Source organism: Oryzias latipes, chromosome 2 (genome assembly GCF_053564925.1).
Source record: "Oryzias latipes strain Hd-rR chromosome 2, Olatipes_Hd-rR_3.1".
Classification (NCBI taxonomy): domain Eukaryota; kingdom Metazoa; phylum Chordata; class Actinopteri; order Beloniformes; family Adrianichthyidae; genus Oryzias; species Oryzias latipes.
In genome coordinates, this window is record NC_136238.1 from 33,814,524 (window position 1) to 33,838,744 (window position 24,221).

Below are 24,221 nucleotides of genomic sequence, written 5' to 3' on the forward strand. Positions count from 1 at the left end.
TCCAAGCCCATCCTCTGAAATCTGATCTTCTGAGGGACGAGAACACATGGAGACTGAGACTACCGGAGCATCACTAGAAGGACAGTTGGACTCCCCTCTGGAAAAAGAAGGCTTGAGCATGTTGACGTGACAAACTCCACATTTCTTCTCTTTGTCATGAGTTGGGATCCTAAAATTGGTGTCATTCGTTTTCTTTTCCACCTCATATGGAGCAGAAAACTGTGCCTGTAGGCTGGAAGCAGGCAAAGGCAACAACAGCAACACTTCCTCACCTGCAGCTGTTGTTGTTTGTGTGTTGATCCACAAACACATGCTGTGAAGAGGAACCTGCAGTGAAGGCAGCCATGTTGGAGCCTCACACATGTTCTCATTAGGATCAAATGAACCAGTGTGTTTGAGACTGAAAGAAAGACTGAAGGACAAAGAAATATGAAGATTCATTAAGGATCAAATCCAGACTTTAATCATGTCTTCAGACAAAAAAGCTGCAGACATTTTACAGACACAATTGAGGTTTTTCAACACTTTTCTGAGCAGAAGATGCAGTTCTGGATACAGCCAGAAGGTGTCGCCCTTCTAATTTCTAATCCAAGTTCAAACTACAGACCTGACTGATTTGGTTTGGTTTTTGTTATTTTAGCCATCATGTATGAAGAAATCAGACCTAGAATTACAGAAAAAACATCAAAAATGTTTCACAAACTTATTTTAATAAACTGAAAATGTATAATTTCTGTCTATTGGAAGTCATTTGAAGTGAAGCTGTGAAAGTGACCACATTTGTTCAACAACCTCATAGCAACAAGAAACAAAGCAGATTTCTCTCCAAAGAAGTTTTTTCCCTCCGTTTTCCATCCAAACAAAGACAAACAGATGTTCTGTTTGGCAGAAATGTGTTTCCACCCAGAGGAACCTGCAGCAGCTGCTGATCCATCAGAAGATTCTGGACCTGCAGAGACTTCCCACACAGCTGCCTCTGCCTCCAAAGAAGCTGCTGATCTGCATGGAGAGAGAGAGAGCTCCAAGTCTCTGCAACCAAAGCAAAGAAGCAACCAGAGAACAGATGCACAGAGCTGAATCAAACATCCCAGAACGTTTGCTTTGGGAGTCCCACCTTCAGTTTGATCCGCTTCAAGACAAAGTCCCACATGAAAGAGATCAAAGTGAGCTAACCAAGCGCTTCATCCAAGAGAAGCAGCTCCAAAGCACAAAGACTCCGTCTGGTTGCAGCAACTCTGGGAAAGAAGGAGCAGGAGGAACTCCTGCTTGGAAAGAAGAGCTGACTCAGCTGAAACATCAGCTAACATGTCAGCAGTCTGTGGCTGAGACCAAGTCAACACTCCTGCAGCGCTCAGCTGCAGCAAAAAGACACCCAGCAAACGCGGAGAGAGAGAGAAAGAGAGAGAGAGATTTTTTTGATTTTTACAAAAACTTTAATAATCATATTAAATTAAAGACACACTGTACATTAAATGAAAGATAATAAGACCTAAAAGGGCTCCCATTGCGGAGCAACAACAAAAAATCAGTATATAGCCTGTAATCCATTAGAATTTGAACACTATGTTATCATCCTCCCCGATAGTACACAGAACTCCCCCCAGAGCCCACATACTTTTATACTTTTGAAGGTCGTCAATCAACTTAAAGTAAGCATATTCAACATTCACACGACTTTTCAGAAGAGAAAAAAACATAAAGGGAACATCCACACAACCAACAGAGAGTAACCGGTTTTTCCTTGTTAGCCAGATTCCGAGTTTAGCTGTTGCAAAAATAAAATTGAGTATGGTGTGTACATGTTTCCTTCGGGCTGTATATTTGGGGCCAAAAATGAACAACGGGAAAGAGAACACCTCCCCGAGCCTGAGACACCAGTCCTCCAAAACTGTGAACATACGCCTTAGCCTGTTACACTCGATTGCCAAATGTGCCAGAGTTTCAGATCTCCCACAAAAATCACATTTGTCTGATTGAGTTGGAACAAAGTGTACTTTGTGTACTTTGTATCTGTTCGTAGCTATGGCACCGTGTACAATTCTCCACTGGAGATCAGCTGCGCGTTTTTCAACAGGCAATTTGTACAGGGACCGCCAGCGTCCTTTTGGAGTGTGCCCTGTTCCAAAAACCTTAGTCCACTTGGAGGCTTTATGTCTTTCAACGACTGCAGATGTCGTACTTTCACGCATGTGGTGTAGAGTGTCTTCTTTGCCATAGTCTCAAACTCCCCGTCTCCTGCATTACCGAAGGCAAGCAGTTTATCCTCATCCTCTGTCCAATCCTCAACATTTGGGGAGACGGTCAAGGGCGGAAAAGAATATTACGAAGTACCAGCAGGAACAGATTTCATGACGTCATCCACCACTTTAGCTAGGAGCCTGGGACGTAGACCAACCCGTTGTCTCATGGCTTCCAAGGGTAAGAGCAAGTGACCCAGCTTCACACAACCAACATTTCTCAATACTGATCTAACTGAGAACGAAGTCAAGAGATGAGAGTCAATGACGGTATTAAAGAACAAGGGTTCTTCGAGTATCCACAGTCCAGGAGTGGCATCCTGAGCATGCATAAACCTTAGAGCTCTCCAGGCGTCAAGAACTGAACTATAGAAAGGAGTGAGACCACTTAAATCTAGATGCCCTCTGGTCACAAGGAAGAGCTGCTTGTCATAGCCAAGGCCGCTGTGATACAGCAGCCGCTGGGCAGTTCACAGTCTGAAAGCCATCAGTCTGGATGTGAGGTCAATTAATCCCTGCCCCCCTTTTGATAGCGGCAGAAACAGGGAGGCTTCTCGTGTCCAATGTTTACCGTTCCAGAAAAAGTCGGTAAGCACACGCTGCACCTTGGTGAGTAGATCTTTAGGAGGGGAAAGAACCAGCAGTTTGTGCCAAAGCATTGAGGCCACTAGGTTGTTTGCAATCAGGACACGTCCTCTGTAAGACAGCTGAGGTAGCAACCATTTCCATTTAGACAACCTAGCACAAACTATGTCCAACGTCCCATCCCAATTTCTTTTGGATGAAAGACAAATAGGAAGACAAATACTTGTTCTTCTAATATTGGATCCAAATGTTGGTAGAAAGTAAAGCAGCATATAAACAGACATTTCATCTGAACTACACTTCAGATTAACCTCCACTTTCTCCTAAATGTCAGTTAAACTCTGCCTGTCAACCTTCTACAATCACCCAACTATTATTTCCTGTACTGAGAGAAACTCAACATTACTCCTGGTTAAACCTACAGGGCTAAACGGGAAAAAATATACATATACATCTGAAATGTTTGGTTCCCGGGTTGTCCTCATAAACAAGTTTTTATGTACTTCTGTTAGGGCTGGGCGATATGGCCTAAAAATAAAAACCCCGATTTTCTTTTTCAATTCGATTCCCGATTTTAATTTGCCCCCCGCCCTAATTAAGGAAAGGAATAAGTACAAACGGCAGACAACTTAAAGCAAATCTGCTTTTATTTAATCAAACACAAGAGAAATGTAACCCCCGTTTTTGGGATGAATAATAAATAATTTAACACACTCTTCGAATCAAAGTATAAGATTTTTCTTCTTCTCACTCCCTTTTGAACCTGTGTTGTTTATATAATTTTTGTCTTGTTTTCGTCTTATTGTGTCATTCTACACTTGTTTTCACTTGTCCAAAATAAAAAGGTTACTTACTTAAAGTCCCAGCTGTGTTTTAAGGTTTTAAATAAATTAATAAATGAATAAAACCCCGTCTTCTCCACGGAGAAGATGATAAAGCTGCAGTTGCGCGGTCACCCACCCCACGTCTCAAATGAATATGCCGGTGTAAGTAATAATTACAACGCAGTATTCTTTATTAACAAATATTACAACAAATATTATATAACAAACTAACTATTGAAGTATGTATACAGCCGTTGTAGAGTGAATATGTCTGTGTGTGTCAGGGCGCGTGTGTGTCTAACAGGACTGAGCGCGTGCCAGGCGAGCGCGCGTGAGAGCCTTTACTGCGATGGGCTTTAGGCAAGTGTTGAAGCGTGGGGTCTCTTCCTCCCCGTCTGTGGCAGTAAACCCATCCCACTTCCATCAACAGATGATTTTATTCCTTAGGGGAACAAACTTCCCACACTCACCGGTAGCCATGCTGTCGCTAGATGTTTCGTGTGTGCTATGATGTTGTGAAAACTAGCGCTACAGAAGCTCTGGGGAGCCAAAAAACGCGCCATTACACAAAAACTCGATTTAGTTATTTTTGAAAAATGCCAGTGACAAAAAATTCTAATTAATTCATTCAATCTATTTATCACCCAGGCCCAACTCCTGTATTTCCATACCTTTTAGCAGTAGCATAAACTTTAAAAAAAACATCACTGTTGTTTTGCATTATTGAACAACAAATCCTGAAAATGTTTTCCACAGTTTTTCACTTTACATTCTAAAACATTGCATATTTATGCAAAGCTGGTATGAAAAGCCTGTCACAGTCTTCAGTTCTGTTTTATTTTATCTGTTGAGTCTTGTGTGTAGGTTGGCTGTGGGTTGTCCAGAAGGCCTTTTTCTTTACAAGAAAAAGACTTCTCTCCTGTATGAGTTCTCATGTGTGAATTGAGATTAGATATTTGACTAAAACCTTTTTTACATTCTTTACAAGAGAAAGGCTTCTCTCCTGTGTGAGTTCTCATGTGTGTTTTAAGACTAGATTTTTGACTAAAACTTTTTTTACATTCTTTACAAGAAAAAGGCCTCTCTCCTGTGTGAGTTCTCATGTGTATTTTTAGATCAGATGAACGACTAAACCTTTTTATACATTCTTTACAAGAAAAAGGCTTCTCTCCTGTGTGAGTTCTCATGTGTGTTTTTAGATCAAATGCACGACTAAAACTTTTTTCACACTCTTTACAAGAAAAAGGCTTTTCTCCTGTATGAATTCTCATGTGTCTTTTAAGATAAGATATGCAATTAAAACTTTTTTTACATTCTTTACAAGAAAATTGCTTATCTTTTGCATGGATTCTTGCGTGAGTTCTGAATAGAGATTTGTTACAAAAGCTTTTGCCACATTCTTTACAGATATAACATCTTTCATTAGACCCAGTTTCCATGTAGTCAGACAGGTTAGTAATTATTCTTGAGTTTTTACCAGACTTGATCGAGGAAAGTCTCTCTTCTTTTGGGGATTGTTTGTATTTCTTACGCAAGCTTGCCTTCTTGGGATGAAGATCAGAGTCACACTGACTTTCTGAAATGTGAGAGCTGCCCACACTTTGGACATGACTTCTGTCTCTTCTCTTCCTCTGATCTCTGTTCTGTGGTTCTGTCTCTTCATCTGTAGTTGATGATGATTCTGTCTCTTCATCTGTACTTGATGTTGATTCTGTCTCTCCATCTGTAGTTGTTGTTGATCCTGTCTCTCCATCTGTAGTTGATGTTGATTCTTCATGTTGGTTTCCTTTTTCATCCTGACTATCAGTTATATTAAAGCTCTGCTGATTGGTAAGATCTGCTTCACTGTTCTCATCTTCCTCATATCTAGGAATCTCCATCAAGGTATCAGTCTCCTGCTTCAGATCAATCTGATCTTCATCCTGACTGTTGAAGAGCGCATCTGGCTCCTCATTAATCTGTGATGGTTCTGTTACACTCTGTTGCTCTTCGATTTGTGGAAGTTTTTGTTCTTCCTGTTCCACTCTGAAGTTCTTTTGCTGGTTGCAGAGATCGTCCTCTTCAGTCATCCATTGCTGGGGGAGGGCTGCAGAAACACAAGAAGAGGGTCGTTAAGATGTTTTGATGACTTTGTGTGTTATAAGGACCAATAAAAATTCAAATAGTGTCAGTCAGAATATGCACAATATTTTTTTTAGAGTTTCTTCTGTTTTCTTTAGCACAGCAGCACAACTCAGCTAATAAACTGTTGTCTGAACCAGTTGAAAACAAAAAAGGAAACAAATTGGCAAAACAGAACTGAACCAACATGCAGTAATACTGTGGTGCCCAAACTGGGGGGGCGTGCCCCTAGGGGGGGCGTGGAGGTATTGCAGGGGGGACGCGGCAAGGCTACGGCTTGCCGGGTTAGTTACAACAGCATGGACAAGTTTGTGACAGCGCTCCCAGCTAAACGCAAACCAGATGATGAATCTTCACCAAATGTAGCAACTTCAAAAGCAAAGACAAGAAAATATGAGGAGGCATATCTCGCACTCGGCTTCACCACCACAACAGTAAATAATGAGGAAAGACCACAGTGTGTTGTGTGTCTAAAAATACTAGCTTGTGACAGTCTGAAGCCCAACAAATTAAAACGCCACTTTGAGACAACACATCCCGAGCACAAAGAAAAGCCGGTGGAGTTCCTCAGAAAAAAACTCACACACTGTTGTGCACAGCAGAGTCGCTTTACTAAAGCAGCATCCCTGCCTGCAAATGCTCAGCTCGCCTCCTACAAAGTTGCCTACAGAGTTGCTCAGTGTAAAAAGCCACACACTATCGCCAAGGAATTAATACTTCCCTCTGCGAACGACATGGTCTCAACTATGATCGACGAAGCCACTGCCAGCAAGCTTAAGGCCATTCCTCTCTCAAACGATACTATCTCAAGGCGTATTTATGATATGTCAAAAGACATAGAAGAGGAGCTAAATGACAAGATACGGGACCGACGCTTTGCTCTGCAGATGGATGAGGTGACTGACAGTAATAAAGACTGCTTATTGATAACATACGTCAGATTCATTGATGTCGACGATTTGAGGGAGGATTTGCTTTTCTGCAAACAAGTGACGAGCAGAGCCACTGCAGACAAACTGTTTAAAACAATTGACACTTACTTGAGAGAGACTGATCTGAAATGGGAGGACTGTGTGGGGATCTGCACAGACGGGGCTCAGGCCATGGCTGGGAGAAGAGGGGGGCTGCAAGCGCTCATCAAGCGCTTCTCCCCTAACGTGCAGTGGACACACTGTATGATACACTGAGAGGCGCTGGCATCTAAGCAGCTCAGTCCCGACCTGCACGATGTTATGACGGATGTCATCACTACAGTGAACTACATTAAAACACGACCTGTCAAAGCACGTATTTTCTCTGCACTGTGTGAGGAAATGGGCTCCGACCACACAGCTGTTCTGTTTCACAGCAAGTCCCAATGGCTGTCATGTGGGAAGGTTTTATCCAGGGTCTTTGAACTGCGGGATGAGATCCGCATCTTTTTGGAGGAGGAGGAAAATTAACTTGCCCACAAGTTTAACAACAACAAGTTCCTCATGAAACTTGCGTACCTCAGTGACATGTTTGAAAAACTCAATAAGCTAAATCTGCAGATGCAGGGCAGCAACACACACCTTCCACATCTGGCAGATAAAATCACATCATTCACAAAAAGCTTGAGATGTGGGAGCAGCGATTTACAGAGGGAAATATAGACTCGTTTGAGAATCTGAAGTCATTCATTGAGGTCAACAAGCTAGAATAGAATAGAATAGAATAGAATAGAATAGAATAGAATAGAATAGATAGACTTTAATAATCCTGAAGGAAATTTTAAGCTCACAGAACACAGTGATCCCATGCATGAAAGCTCACATCTCTGCCCTCCAAAAGCATTTCCAGAGGTACTTCCCAGTGCAGGATCCTACACAATATGACTGGATCTGAGACCCCTTCAGTGCAACACCACCTGTCGAATTCAGCACTACAGAGAATGAACAGTTCATTGATGTCACCTCTGATTCAACAATGAGGCTGGAGTTTCAGTCTAAGACACTAGCTGCATTTTGGATTGGAGTGGAGAAAGATTTCCCACTGCTAGGTAAAAGAGCTCTGGCCACACTCCTTCCATTTGCCACGTCTTCCCTATGTGAGATAGGGTTTTCTGCTGTGGCCTCCATCAAGACTAAATACAGATCAAAGCTGGACATTGAAAATTAATTAAGAGTAGCAATCTCACAGCTGCAGCCCTGATTTGAGAAGATCTGCAGCATGAAGCAAGCCCACACCAGTCACTGAGAAGATGTGGACATTAAAAGGTGCAGTTTTTTGAAGAGTTAAATGTTCAGGATTTGGTTATTTTCTTCAGAGAGCTGGTAAAGTGTAAAAGGCCACTTTCATGCAGGAATGGAGTTTATAAGAAGATGTGTTGAAAGCCATGAACACCATTACATGGTAAAATTTTCTGATACATGATGCAGTGTCACTTTTAATAATTGTAAAGGTGATTTGTCTTTTTTTTTTGTTTTGTTCAGGAAGAAGTTGCCAATTTGTATGACTTACAATGTTAAGTAAAGTCCAGTGGAGTTTAGAAACAAAGGATTTATATGTTTGTGTCAGTGTGGGGGGCTCGAAAATATTCTAATCTTCAGAAAGGGGGGGCCTGCAGAAAAACTATGGGAACCACTGCAGTAATAAATCAAAGAGCAAAATATCTTCAAGAAATATGATGCCTAGATTCATCGCTTTCTCTAAAAGTCTGACATAACCCGATTCTCAGCCTGGCTCTGACCTGCAGACAACTTGACCTCAACTTACACCGCAGCTGATATCAGCTGAAGAAGGATATGGACCTGAATCTAATGTCTGACTGCAGACATAACAGTGAAGAGAACTATAAACTGTTTAAACCCAGAAGAACGGCTGTTAATCAGCAGAATGAATACCAACCTTGGACATTCGAAAGATTATGGACATTTTTTTTATTTTACTTCACAGCATTAACTTATTATAAAAATAAATAAATAAATACAAAAAAATAATAAAACAAATGATTATTCAATTAATGAAAATGGTTACATTGATTAACTTTTAATTATATTGCTTCACTTGCTCCAAAAATGGATAAATTGATTCACGGTTTTTTCCTAATGTAACATGATTTTGCACATATTTTTAACTTTAGATACTTGATCAAATTTTTTTATAAAAATTTTATGTCTATTTTACTTGTAGCGGCTGCGGGCTTATGAGCCGCTAGAGAGGCTGCGGCAGGTCCTGTTTGCGACGCGCTCCACAAAAAACTATGACAATGAAATCCACTTTCCTGTGTGTCGTGATTTATTCCACTTCATTATTGCTTCAGATGACATGTGGTACGATCCATCAGAAAAGTATTGTACATAATCAAGTGTAAAAGCGGTCAACAAAAAATAGTGGGCCCTGTGCACCCTCTCTGTGTCAAACCAACAAACCAAACTAACACAGGTGACAGGTGCGCCTAAATGAGATCTTAACTAGTCACGTGACCAAAAAAGGGAATTATATACAAACATGATAATGGCGCCTACATTACTGATATAGTATAAGTTTTTTAATCATATAAATGACTTTTCTAAGTAACATAATCTGCACATATTTTGGATAAATGATATAATAATTAAGTAATTCCTATTTGTCATGTGCTATATTGATATTTCCGGATTCAATTCTGTCTGATAAAAGTTATGAACCGGATAATGATAAATCATGTAATAAAATGGTTATAGTATAACGGGGTGGGATTATATAAGTTCGCTTCCTTCCACTCCCTTTCAAGCAATATTTATTAATATGTCTAATTTTCCTAAGTTTGATTCATCATTGTATGAATGCACATCTGATGATTGTAATGTTTGTGTATTATTCTCATTTGATTGCTTGAAATAAACCATTTCAAATAAAAAATAAATAAAAAAATAAATCTTTCACACATGCACAATAAGTTATAAGAAAAAGTGTCTAGTTTGTCTAGTTTGATTGACAGACAGACCTATTCTCCTGAAAAAGTTCTTCATGAAATAAATACGCCATTGTGAAAAACAGCAACATGAAAATCAAAGCTACTTTGGAAAATATTGATTTTGAAATCCAAGGTTCTGAAAAAAGACGTAGAATTATAATAATATTCCACATGATTAAAAATTAATATTTTAAAATGCTGTTTTAAAATAATGAACAGGTTTTTAAAGCAAAATGAAATATTTTGAATAATATAATGGCTAATTTAAAATCTGTTTGCATGTTTTTCACAATTTCATGATCTTTTTATATATTTATATGAGATTTATTGGTTGATTGTTTAGTTGCATGAGGTCATATTTATTTATTTAAGTAAATATTTATTTATTTAATTATGAACAGTATAGGACTCAATACTGGCAGTGCAGACTCTGTGAAATTAAAATTGTCATCTTGACCCTTGTGCCCTTTGTTTGTTATTTTCCTACAAACCAACCTGGAAAATCTCTGAGGCAAATTATGAATTGAATTGAATCTACCTATACTATACAAAATCGTTTCAAAAAAAGATAAACTGATAATGGAAAATACAATTAGGATTGGGTCATGGTAGGTGTATTTTATTACAACATAAAAATGCCCAAGTACAAACCAGCAGACAACACACATGTGATGCAGCAAAAACTGATCAGTCCATCATTCCAGTCTGATGTGTGGAAACATTTGAATTTAGCTAATACACATGACCATATAGTGTGGTAGAATGTTCTAATAATGTTCCCGTTGTGTTCTTGTTTACTTGTTTGTACACATACAGTGCCCTGCAAAAGTATTCGGACCCTTGTAGGGCTGCATGATATGAGAAAAACGTGCAAATACAATATTAGTGATAAATATGGTGATAACAAAATAACTTGTGGTATCTGAAAAAATAAGCAAACAACCAAAAACATTCCCATTTCATTACAACAGTTTAAAAATTATACTCCAAATGACTCTAGTCTACATAAGAGATGAACATCTAAAATAAAAAATGTCCATCTGATTGTTCAAATGCATAAATTGATTTATTTGACTCGTAAAATACTTCAAGCTGTCATAAGATTGTTTAGCACAGGGGTGTCAATTCAATTCAATTCAATTTTATTTGTATAGCCCAAAATCACAACAACAGTCGTCTCGATGGGCTTCGAAGTAAAACATGAAATCAAAAGGATCACGAATACAAAGAGTTCAATAGAAAAATACTAAAATGAACTAACAAACTGACTAAGCTATACTGGCATCCCTGCCCTTAGACCCCCCTTCGCGGTAAGGAAAAACTCCCAAAAAAACCGGATTCCGGAAAAAACGAAGAAACCTCAGGGGTGCCCACATGAAGGAGGGATCCTCCCCCAGGACGGACAGGCGATTTACCAGAACTCATGGAGAAGAATTAACTTATCTAAATCTACAACTACATATATAAAAGTCCAGCAGACGAGCTTCATCCAGCCGTCGTTATCGGGACAGTCAAAGGCGCGAGTCGAGCCGGAGACAGGAACCACAGCCAGGTGTAGGAGCAGGAGCAGAGACGAGGTACTCGGTCAGGTACAGAGCAGAGACGAGCCAGAGATGAGCCAGAGGCAGGATCCACAGCCAGGTGTAGGAGCAGGAGCAAAGGCGAGGTAAACGGTCAGGAACAGGAGCACGGATGAACCAACTGGAGTCTGGAAGCACTCCCACTCCCCAGGAGGGGAGAGGAAAAGAGGGACAATACATGAATCGCACTGTACCAGACAGAGGCATGGAGAACTAAATGATAAATTATGATCAAGAATAGAGGAGAGGAAGGGTAGAAGTAAAAAAGGAAAGAGGACAGAACCCCAGTGTACCATAGTTACCCCAGCTTCAACTTCTAGCAGCCTTTTAAAAGAAATAGTTATTATTAAGTTTAATTTAAACAAACTAACATTAAGTTAAATAATCTCTGAATACTAACTAGTCTGACAATAAGCCTGTCCAAAGAGGAATGTTTTCAGTCTAACTTTGAATGTAGAAACTGAGTCGGCCTCTCTTACATGAGCTGGGAGTTTATTCCATAAGACAGGGGCTTGGTGGCTAAACGCTCTACCTCCAACCGTACTTTTACTAATTATAGGAACCACAAGCAGTCCTGCATTTTGCGAGCGAAGTGTTCTGATTGGTTGGTAAGGGACTATGAGGTCCTTAATATAGGACGGGGCCATTCCATGTAAGGCCTTATAGGTTAACAGGAGGATCTTGAACTTAATTCTAGAATCAACTGGGAGCCAATGGAGCGAAACTAACACAGGAGTGATGTGATCTCTTCTGCTGGTTCCAGCTAACAATCTAGCTGCTGCGTTCTGAACAAGCTGGAGACTTCTTAAGGAACTCTTAGGACACGCTGCTAACAAGGAGTTACAGTAATCCAGCCTCGACGTAACAAATGCATGGATGAGTTTTTCAGCATCACTCTTAGAAAGTATATTTCTGATCTTAGCAATATTCCGCAGGTGAAAAAAGGCAGTTCTACATGCTTGAGATATGTGAGCCTTAAATGATAAATCCTGGTCAAGTAAAACCCCAAGGTTTCTAACTGTGGAATTGGGGGCTATACTTATGCCATCCAGGGAGACTATCTGAGCAGACAGAGCATCTCTGAGGTTTTTAGGACCAAGTATAATGACCTGAGTTTTTTCTGGGTTCAAGAGGAGGTAATTAATTGTCATCCAGGTCTTGATGTCACTGATGCAGGCGTTCAGTTTCTCTATCTGGTCATTCTGGTCAGGCTTCATGGATAAATACAACTGCGTATCGTCGGCATAACAATGAAAATTAATGCTGTGTTTCCTGATTATGTTTCCTAGGGGTAGCATATAAAGCGTAAACAGGATCGGTCCCAAGACTGAGCCCTGTGGGACTCCATAGTTGACTCGAGTGCACTGAGAGGGATGGCCATTTACATTAACGAACTGATACCTATCAGACAGATAGGATTTAAACCACTGGAGAGCAGATCCTCTGATCCCTATGTCCTGCTCTAATCTATGGAGTAAAATACCGTGGTCGATAGTGTCAAAGGCTGCACTGAGGTCCAACAGGACAAGAATAGAAAGTAGTCCCTTTTCTGAGGCCAATAACAAGTCATTAGAGACTCTAACTAGTGCAGTTTCCGTACTGTGGTGGGGTCTAAACCCCGACTGAAAGTCTTCAAAGTGGCTGTTGTCCTGTAGGTGGCAGTAAAGCTGCTTAACTACAACTCTTTCTAGGATTTTAGAAATAAAGGGCAGGTTTGATATCGGTCTATAGTTGGCCAAGATGCTAGGATCCAAACTGGGCTTTTTCAGAAGAGGTTTAACAACTGCATATTTAAAAGACTGTGGCACGTAACCCGTTTCCAGAGAGGCATTTATCATTGTTAATATGGGATCATTAATTAGGGGAAAAGTTTCTTTAAAAAGTCTAGTGGGAATTGGGTCTAACAGACACGTTGAGGATTTGGAGGACGTAATAATTGATGTTATTTCCGCTTGATCCACAGCAGTGAAGCAGTCTAATGTTACAGAGGTTTCTATGGATGCCTCCATTTCTACCGCTTCAAACATACGGCCCGCAGGCCGTATCCGGCCCGCCAGGTGGTTAAGTCCGGCCCACACATGAAGAGTAAAAATCATAAGGATGGTTAAAAAGTAAAGCAAGTTTGTAGTCCATTCCTGTGGCGAGTTATGATTTTTTTAAAGAAATAACCGAAATGCGCAATTCCGCCCCTAGGGGGAGCAAAGGAAAGGCAAAACAGGTGAAACAGCATATCTCTGCATGTGCCAAAAGTGAAATCTAACAGCTCTGTGTCTAGGTAAGATGCACTTTGGTTCCCTATGAGCCTTACCGCTGTTATCTTGCTATAAGGATTATCAGTAGCAACACCCTAATGACCAAAATGTTGTCAAAAAGTGAAGTGGAGTGAAGAGATTTCCAGGAAAAATGGACAGTTTTTACTTACTATAGTCTTTTACTAAGCTGAATGCAAAACCCCCATGCTTGTCATGTCATCAACAGGTTGCAGTGTTCAAAGAATATAACATTCAGCACCACTAAGAGACTTACCATAAAGAAAAGTTTCTGGATTGCTTCCGTGTCAGATGTAAAATATTCAGTCTATATAAAATTAAATACACCAACTTCTTTTTAATTGAAATTAATTTTATTCGAGATCCATTGGCCCCAAGTGATTAGGCTACTATGTTGATTGAGGCATTTTTTCAGATTGAGTAAAAAAAACTAAAACAAAGCTGTTATTTTGCTTTCATGTTATGGTCCGGCCCACTTAAGATCGGACGGGCTGAATGTGGCCCTCGAACCAAAATGAGTTTGACACCCCTGGTTTAGCATATTTAAGGTAACCATTTATTGCAATTGCCCTTGTCTTTTGTGATATGCATATTGCACAGTTTGATATTGCGATAACGATACATTTGCAGTATATTGTACAGGCCTACAAAAATATAAAATACAATTGTTTGCATAATTATTTAACTCTTTCAAGTCAGTATTTAGTAGATGCACCTTTAGCTTCAATCACAGCACTAAGTCTGTGTGGATGAGTCTCAATCAGTCTGGTACATCTGCACACTGGAATTTTGAACTTTGAGTTCCAGAAAATGGCAAAATGTGGAATATGGAATGTCGACATAAATATCAGGGATCTGCAGTGTTTATGACAGGAAGTGCCAATTCTAAATGTTCTCCTGAACAACTGCAACATCATCAACTATAATAGTAATAATAATAATACAAAAAATGTATAAAGACATTTCCAATAAATCTGAAATGCTATTTACTTAATCATCAGCAGGTCAAATAGCTATTTGAAACATATTTAGGCATTAACTCAAAAAAGTACTATCGTAACAATGTTGCACAAGGAAAATAGATCAAAGTTGAAAGAGTATTGCAAATATATTTGTTAGAAACCAAAAGTACTGCATTTGTGATATGTCAGACCTGCAGCCATAGGATTGGATAAATCGGAACAAAATACCATCAATATTTCTAAGAACTTAAAAACCAATAACATGAAAAAAAAAAAGTTATTTTGTTTTATTTATCTTTGGTTCCATAATGTGACAGGGCCCCAAGTAACTTAATGTGTCTGTCTTGGTGCTTTTATTGCATGTAAAATTAATTGTTTATACTTTTTCCTTAATTCTACTAATTATAATCATATACATTTTCTTTATTTGAACAGCATCATTATCTATTTTCATCTCCAGTAAATGAAGAGATGATATTCAATTATTGTTGACATTTCATTTGGACATTTGTCAGAAGAGACAGAAAGTCTGGGTTTAATCTGATCTTGGTCGGTTTTTATTCAACAAACTGAACTTGTAACTTCATAAATGTCAGCCGCTTTGACCCCAGAAACAAACAGCTGTGCAGTCATAAACCCGGATCCACTTTGTGCTTTTACCGCTCACGTTTCATCCTCAGACATGCGCTCATATCACCACGCCTGTCATCTCACCAACAACAGTTTCACAACACCGGATCATCATTATCATTTCACAGAGGGAAACGTTGTTTTTGGTTTTGTCATTTAAATCACCTATTTCTGGCAGTATTTATCCCCACAGGGAAAAAAGCTCATTGTGAGCAGATATGATCACTCAAACTTGGTTTTTTTATCAAGTCTAAGAAATAAAAACAGACGACAGATCAAGTACTTATCGTTGTCACGTCCCGCGTTTTACTGTTTTTCCCTCTGCATGATAACTGTGGATCGTGTGTCCCACGTTGTCGACCCCTGAAATGTTTTGTGGTGTTAAAAAGTTGGTGGTCAACATTTCTTTAGATTGTTTGAGTTAAAGTACAGAACTCTAGACGTGATGTTTGGTTTTTGCTATTTTTCTTAATTGTTGGAGATTTGAGAAAAAATTTATTTAATTTATTTAATTTGATTTTAAATTTTTTTTTAAAAATTAAAAAAAAAAACCTTGGTGAAAACGTAGAGGATGGAAGTCTGACATAAGAAAAATTCAAAAAGTGACTTTAGTTGTAACTTGATCTTTTTCTGAACCACAATGTCATATATTTCAATAAAATACCTCAAAATCAGGCTTTTCACAGCAATTATTAGGTTATATTGATTAAAAATAGATTCATTAAATTACTTAGTAAAAGACAATGATTGCTAATGACACGACAGCTCTAATTACACTGTCAAAATTCAGTTATGATAATAAATTAAAAGCAACCTTTTATATATGATTGACAGAAAAACAGAAATAAAAAATGTTTCACTAAACAGTGAAGTGGAACTTTTTGGTTCTTGTTGGGTTTTGGTCTGGAAGAAACTGGATCAAATGGTTCTTTTAGTGTTAAAGGTTCCAGACTCTTGATCTCCACTGAAGCTTTGAGTATGAAATGTCATTCCACAGACAAACCATCAACAAAATGATCCTGATGCTGCTGAGGTTCTAATGGAAGTGAAGCAAATCTCAGCAGAGATGCAGTTTTTCTAAACTGAAATCACTGACATTAAACAGCCTGAACATTCATGGAGCTGAACTGGACACAGAAAAACCTCCCTGTTGTGTTTCCACCCACCAATGAGGAGCAGTTTGATGAAGATGAAGCTGCACTGGAGGAAGAATCAGTCCAGAAAAGATGGAGAACAATTCTGACACTAAGCAGTTTTTCACTGATGTGTTCAGGTTTGAATCTTTTCTGTCTGCAGATCCATGAGCAGGACCCTGTCTTTGGGTTTTAGCTTGAAATGTAGTTTTGGAAATAGAATCTGTCTGAATGTCTGGAATTGGAGACATGGAGACATCAAAGAGGTTTAGATGGGATTTTGGTTTGACAGAGAAATCTGCTGAAAAGAACTGAACTACAAACTTAGAACCACAGACGACAAAACAGATTGTACTTTTTTATCTGCTAACAATTTTCTCTTTGATCTGTTAAGGTTTCCTGTTTGTCGTTAGCTGGAGGGACTAACTAAGATCATATGATTTGAAGAATGTTGTGGGCTGCACTGACCAACAATGTCTTCTGTCTTTTCAACTGGAAGGGACAGAAGAGACTCTTCCAGGACACGCTGTTGATGGACTGCATGTTTTGAGAGCTTGAAGCTCAAGATAGAACCGTTGTTGAAGTGAACATACCGATAGTGTGGAGATGAAGATCAGAGTCACACTGACCTGCTGACATGTGAGAGTTGTCCACACTTTGGACATCTCTTCTGTCCCTCCTCTTCCTCTGATCTCTGTTCTGTGGGTCTGTCTCTTCATCTGTAGTTGATGTTGATTCTTCATGTTGGTTTCCTTCTTCATCCTGACTATCAGTTACATTAAAGCTCTCCAGTTCCTCTTTAATCTGTGGTGGTTCTGGTTCCTCCTGTTCCACTCTGAAATTCCTCTGCTGGTTGCAGAGATCTTCCTCTTCAGTCATCCAATGCTGGGGGAGAACTGCAGGAACACAAACACAACAAGGAGCATTTTATATGTTTCCTTTTGGGTTTTTTCAAGCATCAATAAACTATGTGATCATTGGAGAAAATGCCTGAGGAGTCTGGAGGACCAGAAAAGACTAATGGAAATAAATATATATGCAGAGGTGGGTAGTGACAAGTTACATTTACTTAAGTAACTTTTTGGTGAATTGTACTTGTGAGAGTAAGACAAGGCAATTTATTTGTAGCACAATTTGTCCACAAAGTAAAACAGGAAAATGATTGGTTTATCCCCCGGGGGGTAAGTTAGTGTAGAACCACCACTGAGTGACAGACGGGTCACCAAAAAGAAAAGCATGAAGCTCAAAGGGCTTCTCTGTTTCTTTGATGAAGGTCACATACCTATGTGGTGTAGCTGCAGCTGTGGTTTCCAGATGACATCCAGCAGTCTGCGCTGACGACAGAGCTCCTGCTCGTACTGGACGATGGTTCCTTCACAGAGTCTGCAGATTTCTTCAGCAGCAGCAGCTAGTCGCTCGCTGATCAACTCTCTCAGAGACTGAAGGGAAGACATGGTTCCTGCTCCGATCTTCAGCTCCAACTCCCACAAACACCGCCGTCCTCTTCACTGCAGCTCCGATAGATCATCTGCTAGTCTCACAATCACAGCAATCCACGTTGGCCTTTGTTGCCGTCTCGTCCGGCTTTCGCAGATTCAGATGGTTCAGGACGTCTGAATATAACTCACTGTTCATAGGTGAGTTATAGTTTGTAAAATGAAACCAGGTTGGACCTAGTGGAAATGCACCAGACGAATGTGACAACTGAGTCTCAGTTGTGAGCCTAAGACATTGTATTTCTATATTTAATTTTATTTATTTATTCATTTATTTATTTGTGTATTTCTTTATTTGCTTTCTGTCTAGCCTCTACCAGCTGCAACTCAATTAACTGTTTATTGACTTCTTCCTATTTATTGTCTTTTTGACATTAAACATTTAATCCACAATTGTTTCTCACTTTCAGGTGCATTTGTTATAGTTTGGGTCTGTTAGTGTGAGTTTGTTAGTTAGAATCATATCATCATACCAACTCCTAGTCTGAAGAAACATTAGTTGTTTAGTTAACACTGTGCAGACACCGTATCCTCTGTTTCTATTGAATGACACCAACATGCACACACACTCCTCTACACCATTTGCAGCTAATTCCAAACAAAGCGCTCTGACTGCATCTCCCTGGGAAACTCAAGGCTGCAGACCTGCAGCTGTGAGGAGAGGCTGAATCTCTAGGATGTGGGTCCAAACAGTATAACTGATTAGAATTTATCTAAAGCACCGTCAGTGGACAGAATGAATGTAAGCATTGTCTGTCCAAACCTCAAAATCTTCTTCCCTTTTTTATTTAATTTAATAATCTTAAGTCTTATTATATCTATTTGAGTGTCTGGAAAAGCTGGACTTGAACTAACAGCATTTCTATGCAGTGTGATTCCAGAAAAAGTTTCCTAACAAACATCCCTCTACAGAAATTACATCACCTGTTGTTTTATTAAAGATTTAGGAACCCCTAAAACTGCAACCTTCTGTTCATCCAAAATAGTTTTTTTATATATTAAGTATATATGTGTGTGCTGTACGTCCATCATCCTGTTGGATAAGCAATCCCCAGACCAACCTGCTTTGTCACAGTGTATCTTAGGTGCATCTTAGGTTTCCGGTTCCGGGTTACACAGCAGGACGCGTGGCGTGCCTCTCTGCCAATACAACTATCTTCAAATTACTTAAAAAGTTGATTTTCTCCAAAAAACAGAGCTGACCATGCCCCCGAAGAAAACCCAGGAATACGAAGACCTCAAAAAGACTCTTGATGATGTTCAAGCCACACTGAAATCCTTTATGGACCAATGATGGAAGAGTTCCGAAGATTTCGGGCTCAAAACGAGCATCTAAGAAAACCGGGTCGAGATTCTGGAGAAAAGACTGGACGATGTGGAACAGCAGGTAAGGATGAATAATGTCATTCTCACTGGAGTACAGATCAAACCTCGAACAAAGCTGACAGCAGGAGCTAAAACAAATAATTAATCACTTATTGAAAATTGTTAAATTGATTGACTTTTAATGATATTACTTCACTGGCTCCAAAACTTGATAAAATGATTCAAAAATCTTTCCTAATGTAGCATAATTTTGCACATGTTTTTAACTTTTGATACTTGATGAAATTTTGCTATGAAAATTCCAGAAACAGTGTTGTCTACTTTACTGATATAGTATTATGTTTTAATCATATGAATGACTTTTATAAGTAACATAATCTGCATATATTTCAGATGACTGATCTGCATTTGCCATGTTGATTTCTAAAATAGTTATTTTTGCATAATAATTAAGTAATTCATCTTTGTCATGTGCTCTATCGATATCTTATGATTTTTAATTCTGTCTGATAAAAACTGGGAACTGGATATTGATAAATCATGTAATAAAATGGTTACAGTATAATCGGGGTGGGATTATATAAGTTTGCTTCCTTCCACTCCCTTTCAAGCAATATTTATTAATATGTCTAATTATCCTAAATTTGATTAGTTACTGTATGAATGTATAACTGATGATTGTAATGTTTTTGTGTATTATTTCTACTTAATTGCTTGAAATAAACCATTTCAAATCAAATCAAATCAAAAAATCAAATCATCTCATCTTCCTGTTTGTTCTGACCCCCCCAGAGGGAAGACGTTGTCTTTCTTCACTGCTCTGTCCTGTCAGACGTCATCAGATCCTCCTTGCTGTGTTTCTTTTGCTTCTGCATACGCTGGTTCCCCAATGACCTCTGACCTCCTGCTGTCCCCAGAGCCCCTGCTGCTCTTTATCTCCCTTTAGCCATGTCACCAACACAACTCCAACTAAACACACACAACTCCAACTAAACACAAACACAATTCACACACACAACTACAAATAGTTTGTTAAAATGCAGACAAAGCAAAGAATTATACAGTCCATAACTTTTAACACAATCAAAACTTATACACTTAAGCACAAAGTACACAACAAAGTGTAGAAAGTGAGTTTTACTGCCATAAACTTCTGGAATTCCTGGATGAGAAACAGACGTTCAGGACACAACACAGCTACACAAACTGTGAGATGTGATGAGCTGCAGCCCTTAAAGTTAGGATTATGACGGGAGAGGATCCACTATTTATTGTTTTTTTTGTTTGTTTTATTTTTTAAAATGTATTAGTATACTTTTCCTGAATGTTTGTCTTATTTCATAAATAATTTTATTTCTTTTTTTTTTCTTTTATTAAAAAGATCATGAAGGAATTAAACTTTATTCATGTAGAGGTTTACATCTCCTTGAAGGTGCCAAAGGACTTCACATTCAAAACATGATCTAAAATGGGAACAAAAGTTTTAAACCAAAGACTCTAGAATATTCTCTTTTAGAATATAATTTTCAATCCAAATGTTTTCATCTACATTCAATGTTATATCATTCTCACACATCTCACACATCTGCTCCTGGTCCGGCCCTTCTATCCAATTATAGAACCTAATGCCCCTCCCCCCTCCCCCAGTTAAAATAATTGCCCAGTGAGTATGTAGTTTATATTATTATTATTATATTATATTATATTATATTATATTATATTATATTATATTATATTATATTATATTATATATTTATTTAGTATGTAAGTAGCATTAACCCTCATGTCCTCCCCCCATTTTTTTCTGTCTTTCTGTCACACACACACACACACACACCCACACACACACACACACACACACACACACACACCTGCACCTTCCTCTCTGTGTTAAACCTCAATCCTCATTTACAGAATAATATTACAAATATTTCTATTCTGATTTAGAATTCCTCAACAACATTGGACAACAACAACCATTCTGTACTTGGGGGGGTCCTCACCTCCCCGGGACAACAATCCCAGTGAACCAGCCTCCCGTCAGAGAACTGTTGGAGTTTCCAAACTCTAGGACACTTCATCACTTTTTCTTTTTTCTCTTATTCTGTAAACCTTATTGTCACTTTTCTTGAATACTCTAATTTTCCCAAATGTACAATTCTACAATTTACTGAGTTACTCACTTTGAGGACATCAGACACTTGGTTTGGCTACGCCCAATGCAGAATTTGATTGACAGGTTTCTGCTTACCTTTGTAGGGTTCACCCGTGTCGTCAGTCCACTGAGAAACCCTTCATCCAGGCCAAATTTAATCCAGAAAAACTGTCCTCAACCCCCCCGTCTGTGCCTCCAAATTGCTGCCGTCTCATCCGGCCTTCACAGATTCAGATGGTTCAGGACGTCCAAAAATGAAATGTGCAGAAATGAAAAGACACACAAGAGTCAAAAGGGGAGAGGTGGAGAAACACGACCTGTTAGGCTCTGTGGCTGTCCTCTCTCTCTGTCCTCAAGGCTAAAAGGCTTTTTTATTATTCAGTAAGGGAAGATGTAAACATACTAGATACGTCATTAGAATGGTGTGTTTTTGTCTAGTCTGCATTGCAGGTGTTGTGGTTCCATAAACACTCCAGTACAGAAAGAAAACAGAGACTAAGGTCCAAAACAGGCCTACTGGTGACCTTGGTACCTATTATCTGTTACTGAAGGCAGGAATCAAGCAGATTTCTGAAATACAATATACATGAATATATAGAATCCATTAAATGCAGAATAACAAGAACATAGAAAATATAATAGAACCTCTGTTCACCTCCACAAGATCAATGTATTTATTTTAAAAAGCACAAAAGCACGTCTCTGTTTCTGTGGTGGGGGTCAGGTGCATGGGGGGGGGGGGGGGGGGGGTGTTGCTCCTGGATCTTTGTCAGACTGGGGGGCTCTTGGATGCCTGGATCGATCGGGTTGCTGCTCTGTCTGCCCCTAGCTCTGGGGTGTGGGGGGGCCTCCTGCCTCTGCTGCAGCGTTCAGTGTGATCAAGGTTCACTCTGAGAGACTCACATTCATTCACCCACCTGCTTGTTCAACTTTACACTAATACAGACATGGGTGTTGTTGTTGTTTCTCTTTTTCTACCCGCCCCCCCTTCATGAATATTGGTAATGTGAATATTGTGTGTACCTGTCTGTGTGCAGAAATCCTGGGAGATAAATCTTTAAACATTGATGTATGATTATACTTCTAACCTGCAAATAGTTTTGTGCTGATTATTTTATGTAATTAACTGACGACACTTTTATGTTTTAACTTTGTATTATACCATGGTCCGTGTGAATACTCGATTCTGATTGGCTGCTGGGTATGCGTTAAAACCTGATAACCGCACGGTGAAAAAAGATGTTCCGGTCACATATCACTGCGCTAGAATAAACTTAAAACATACGTTAAAAGACGTTATTTCAAAGTTTACAACAACACAGCAAAAGTCATGAGTGATTTCATTGTTTCTTTTAACTTGTTCGGTGAATTTGATAATTTTGATGACTGGGATGCAGCCACAGAGAAAGAGAGACAAGAACATCAAAAGAGGGAGAGGAGACACAAGGAAGTGTCACCGGAAGAATTTAACTTTTTGGAAGATGACAAGGATGAGGTAAACACAAAGAAAAACACGAAATGGGCAGTTAATATATTTCGAGAATTCCTGGCTCAAAAAAACATGGATATTAACTTTGAAAACTACACTGCCACCACTCTCAATGAGAGTCTGCGGCTTTTTTATGCGTCTGTTCAGTCAACTAAGGAAGGAGGAGAGTACAGTGTTGCCAGTCTGAGGAGCTTGAGAGCTGGCATCAATCGCCACCTAAGAGACGTCAACATCATCAGCGACACCGTGTTCAAGAGCAGCAATGCGGTTTTTAAGGCAATAATGAAGCGCTACAGAAAGAGTGGGAAAGACACCAGCTCCCACCATCCTCGTATTCCTGAGTCGGACCTGGAGAAAATCAGATGCTCATCTGCGCTGTCTCCCGACACGCCCCTCGGCCTCGTCAGAAAGGTGTGGTTTGACATCCAGCTGTGTTTGGCTGGACGTGGGAGGGAGGGGTGCCGTGAGCTGACCATGGCATCTTTCAGCATCCACAGAGACGAGGCAGGCGCGGAATACCTCAGCCTATCACATAATCCGGACACTAAAAACCACAAAACTCCAAACGACCCACACAAGCAAAACCTAAGAGGTTTTATGTTTGCAAGACCCGGGGATCCTCTGTGCCCAATACAAAGTTTCAAGAAATACATCTCTAAATGTCCCCCAGATGCAAAATCTTTTTATCTGCATCCGAAGCGCTCCGTCACTGCAGCAGCTGAGGTTTGGTACTCCAGGGAACCGATGGGTGTCAACTACCTGGGAGAAATGCTAAAAAAAATTAGTGAAGAGGTCTGTGCATCTACATAGCCCTGTTTTGTCAAACCTCTCTTCCTCTTTTGTAAATTGCCTGCATGTTTATGATTGTTTTTTTTAAGGTGGGTCTGTCGCAGATTTACACAAACCACAGCCTGCGGAGCATGGCTGTGGGTCGACTCTCAGACGCCGGTCTGGAATCACGCCAGATCATGTCTGTGACGGGGCACTGCTGTGAAAGCAGCCTGCAGGCTTACTGGGCTCCGTCACTCCAGGAGAGGAGAGAATGGAGCAACATTTTGTCGTCCTGCAACGTCGCCACAAGCAGTGGTCAGGGTCCACAAAAACAAAATATCGGTCCTTCGAACAGCAATATGATGGACATGCCAGTATCTCTGTCAAATTTTACGATTAATGGCAATGTTGAATTTAATTTTAAATGAATAATTCTGTCTTCCTAAAGCCGACTTTTTTGTTCGGTTCAAAGTTAACAGGCTCGATGTAAAATAACTTATTAATTAATAAAACCGTTTTTGTTGTTGACAGCTAATGTTCAGCTTTATTGTTAGAGATTTCTTATAATAAAATCTTGAAAGCTACTTGTGTATTTGTTTCTTTAACACACTTTGCTTCATCATCTGGACAATAACTAGCGGTAAGGTGCACAATGATTTGATTATTTTATCGTGACGATCACCATATGATCCTACATTTTTCCGCTACAGTGCAGGCTCCGCA

General features: G+C 39.5%; 2 protein-coding genes and 1 long non-coding RNA gene across 3 annotated transcripts in view; all 3 read right to left on the bottom strand.

The window, feature by feature from the left end:
• Positions 1–24,221, bottom strand: part of LOC144987317 (uncharacterized) — a 406,167-nt gene that overhangs the window by 108,028 nt on the left and 273,918 nt on the right. The gene's annotated exons all lie outside the window — the stretch shown is intronic.
• The window catches only part of LOC144986688 (NLR family CARD domain-containing protein 3-like), a 520,304-nt gene that overhangs the window by 84,755 nt on the left and 411,328 nt on the right, over positions 1–24,221 (bottom strand). The window lies entirely within an intron of this gene.
• LOC144988247 (uncharacterized) lies at positions 694–23,487 on the bottom strand. Its single transcript, XR_013652093.1, has 4 exons — positions 21,335–23,487; positions 17,544–17,934; positions 16,891–17,157; positions 694–5,732 (listed from the first exon to the last, which is right to left on the bottom strand). It is a non-coding gene; the product is annotated as an uncharacterized LOC144988247 (long non-coding RNA).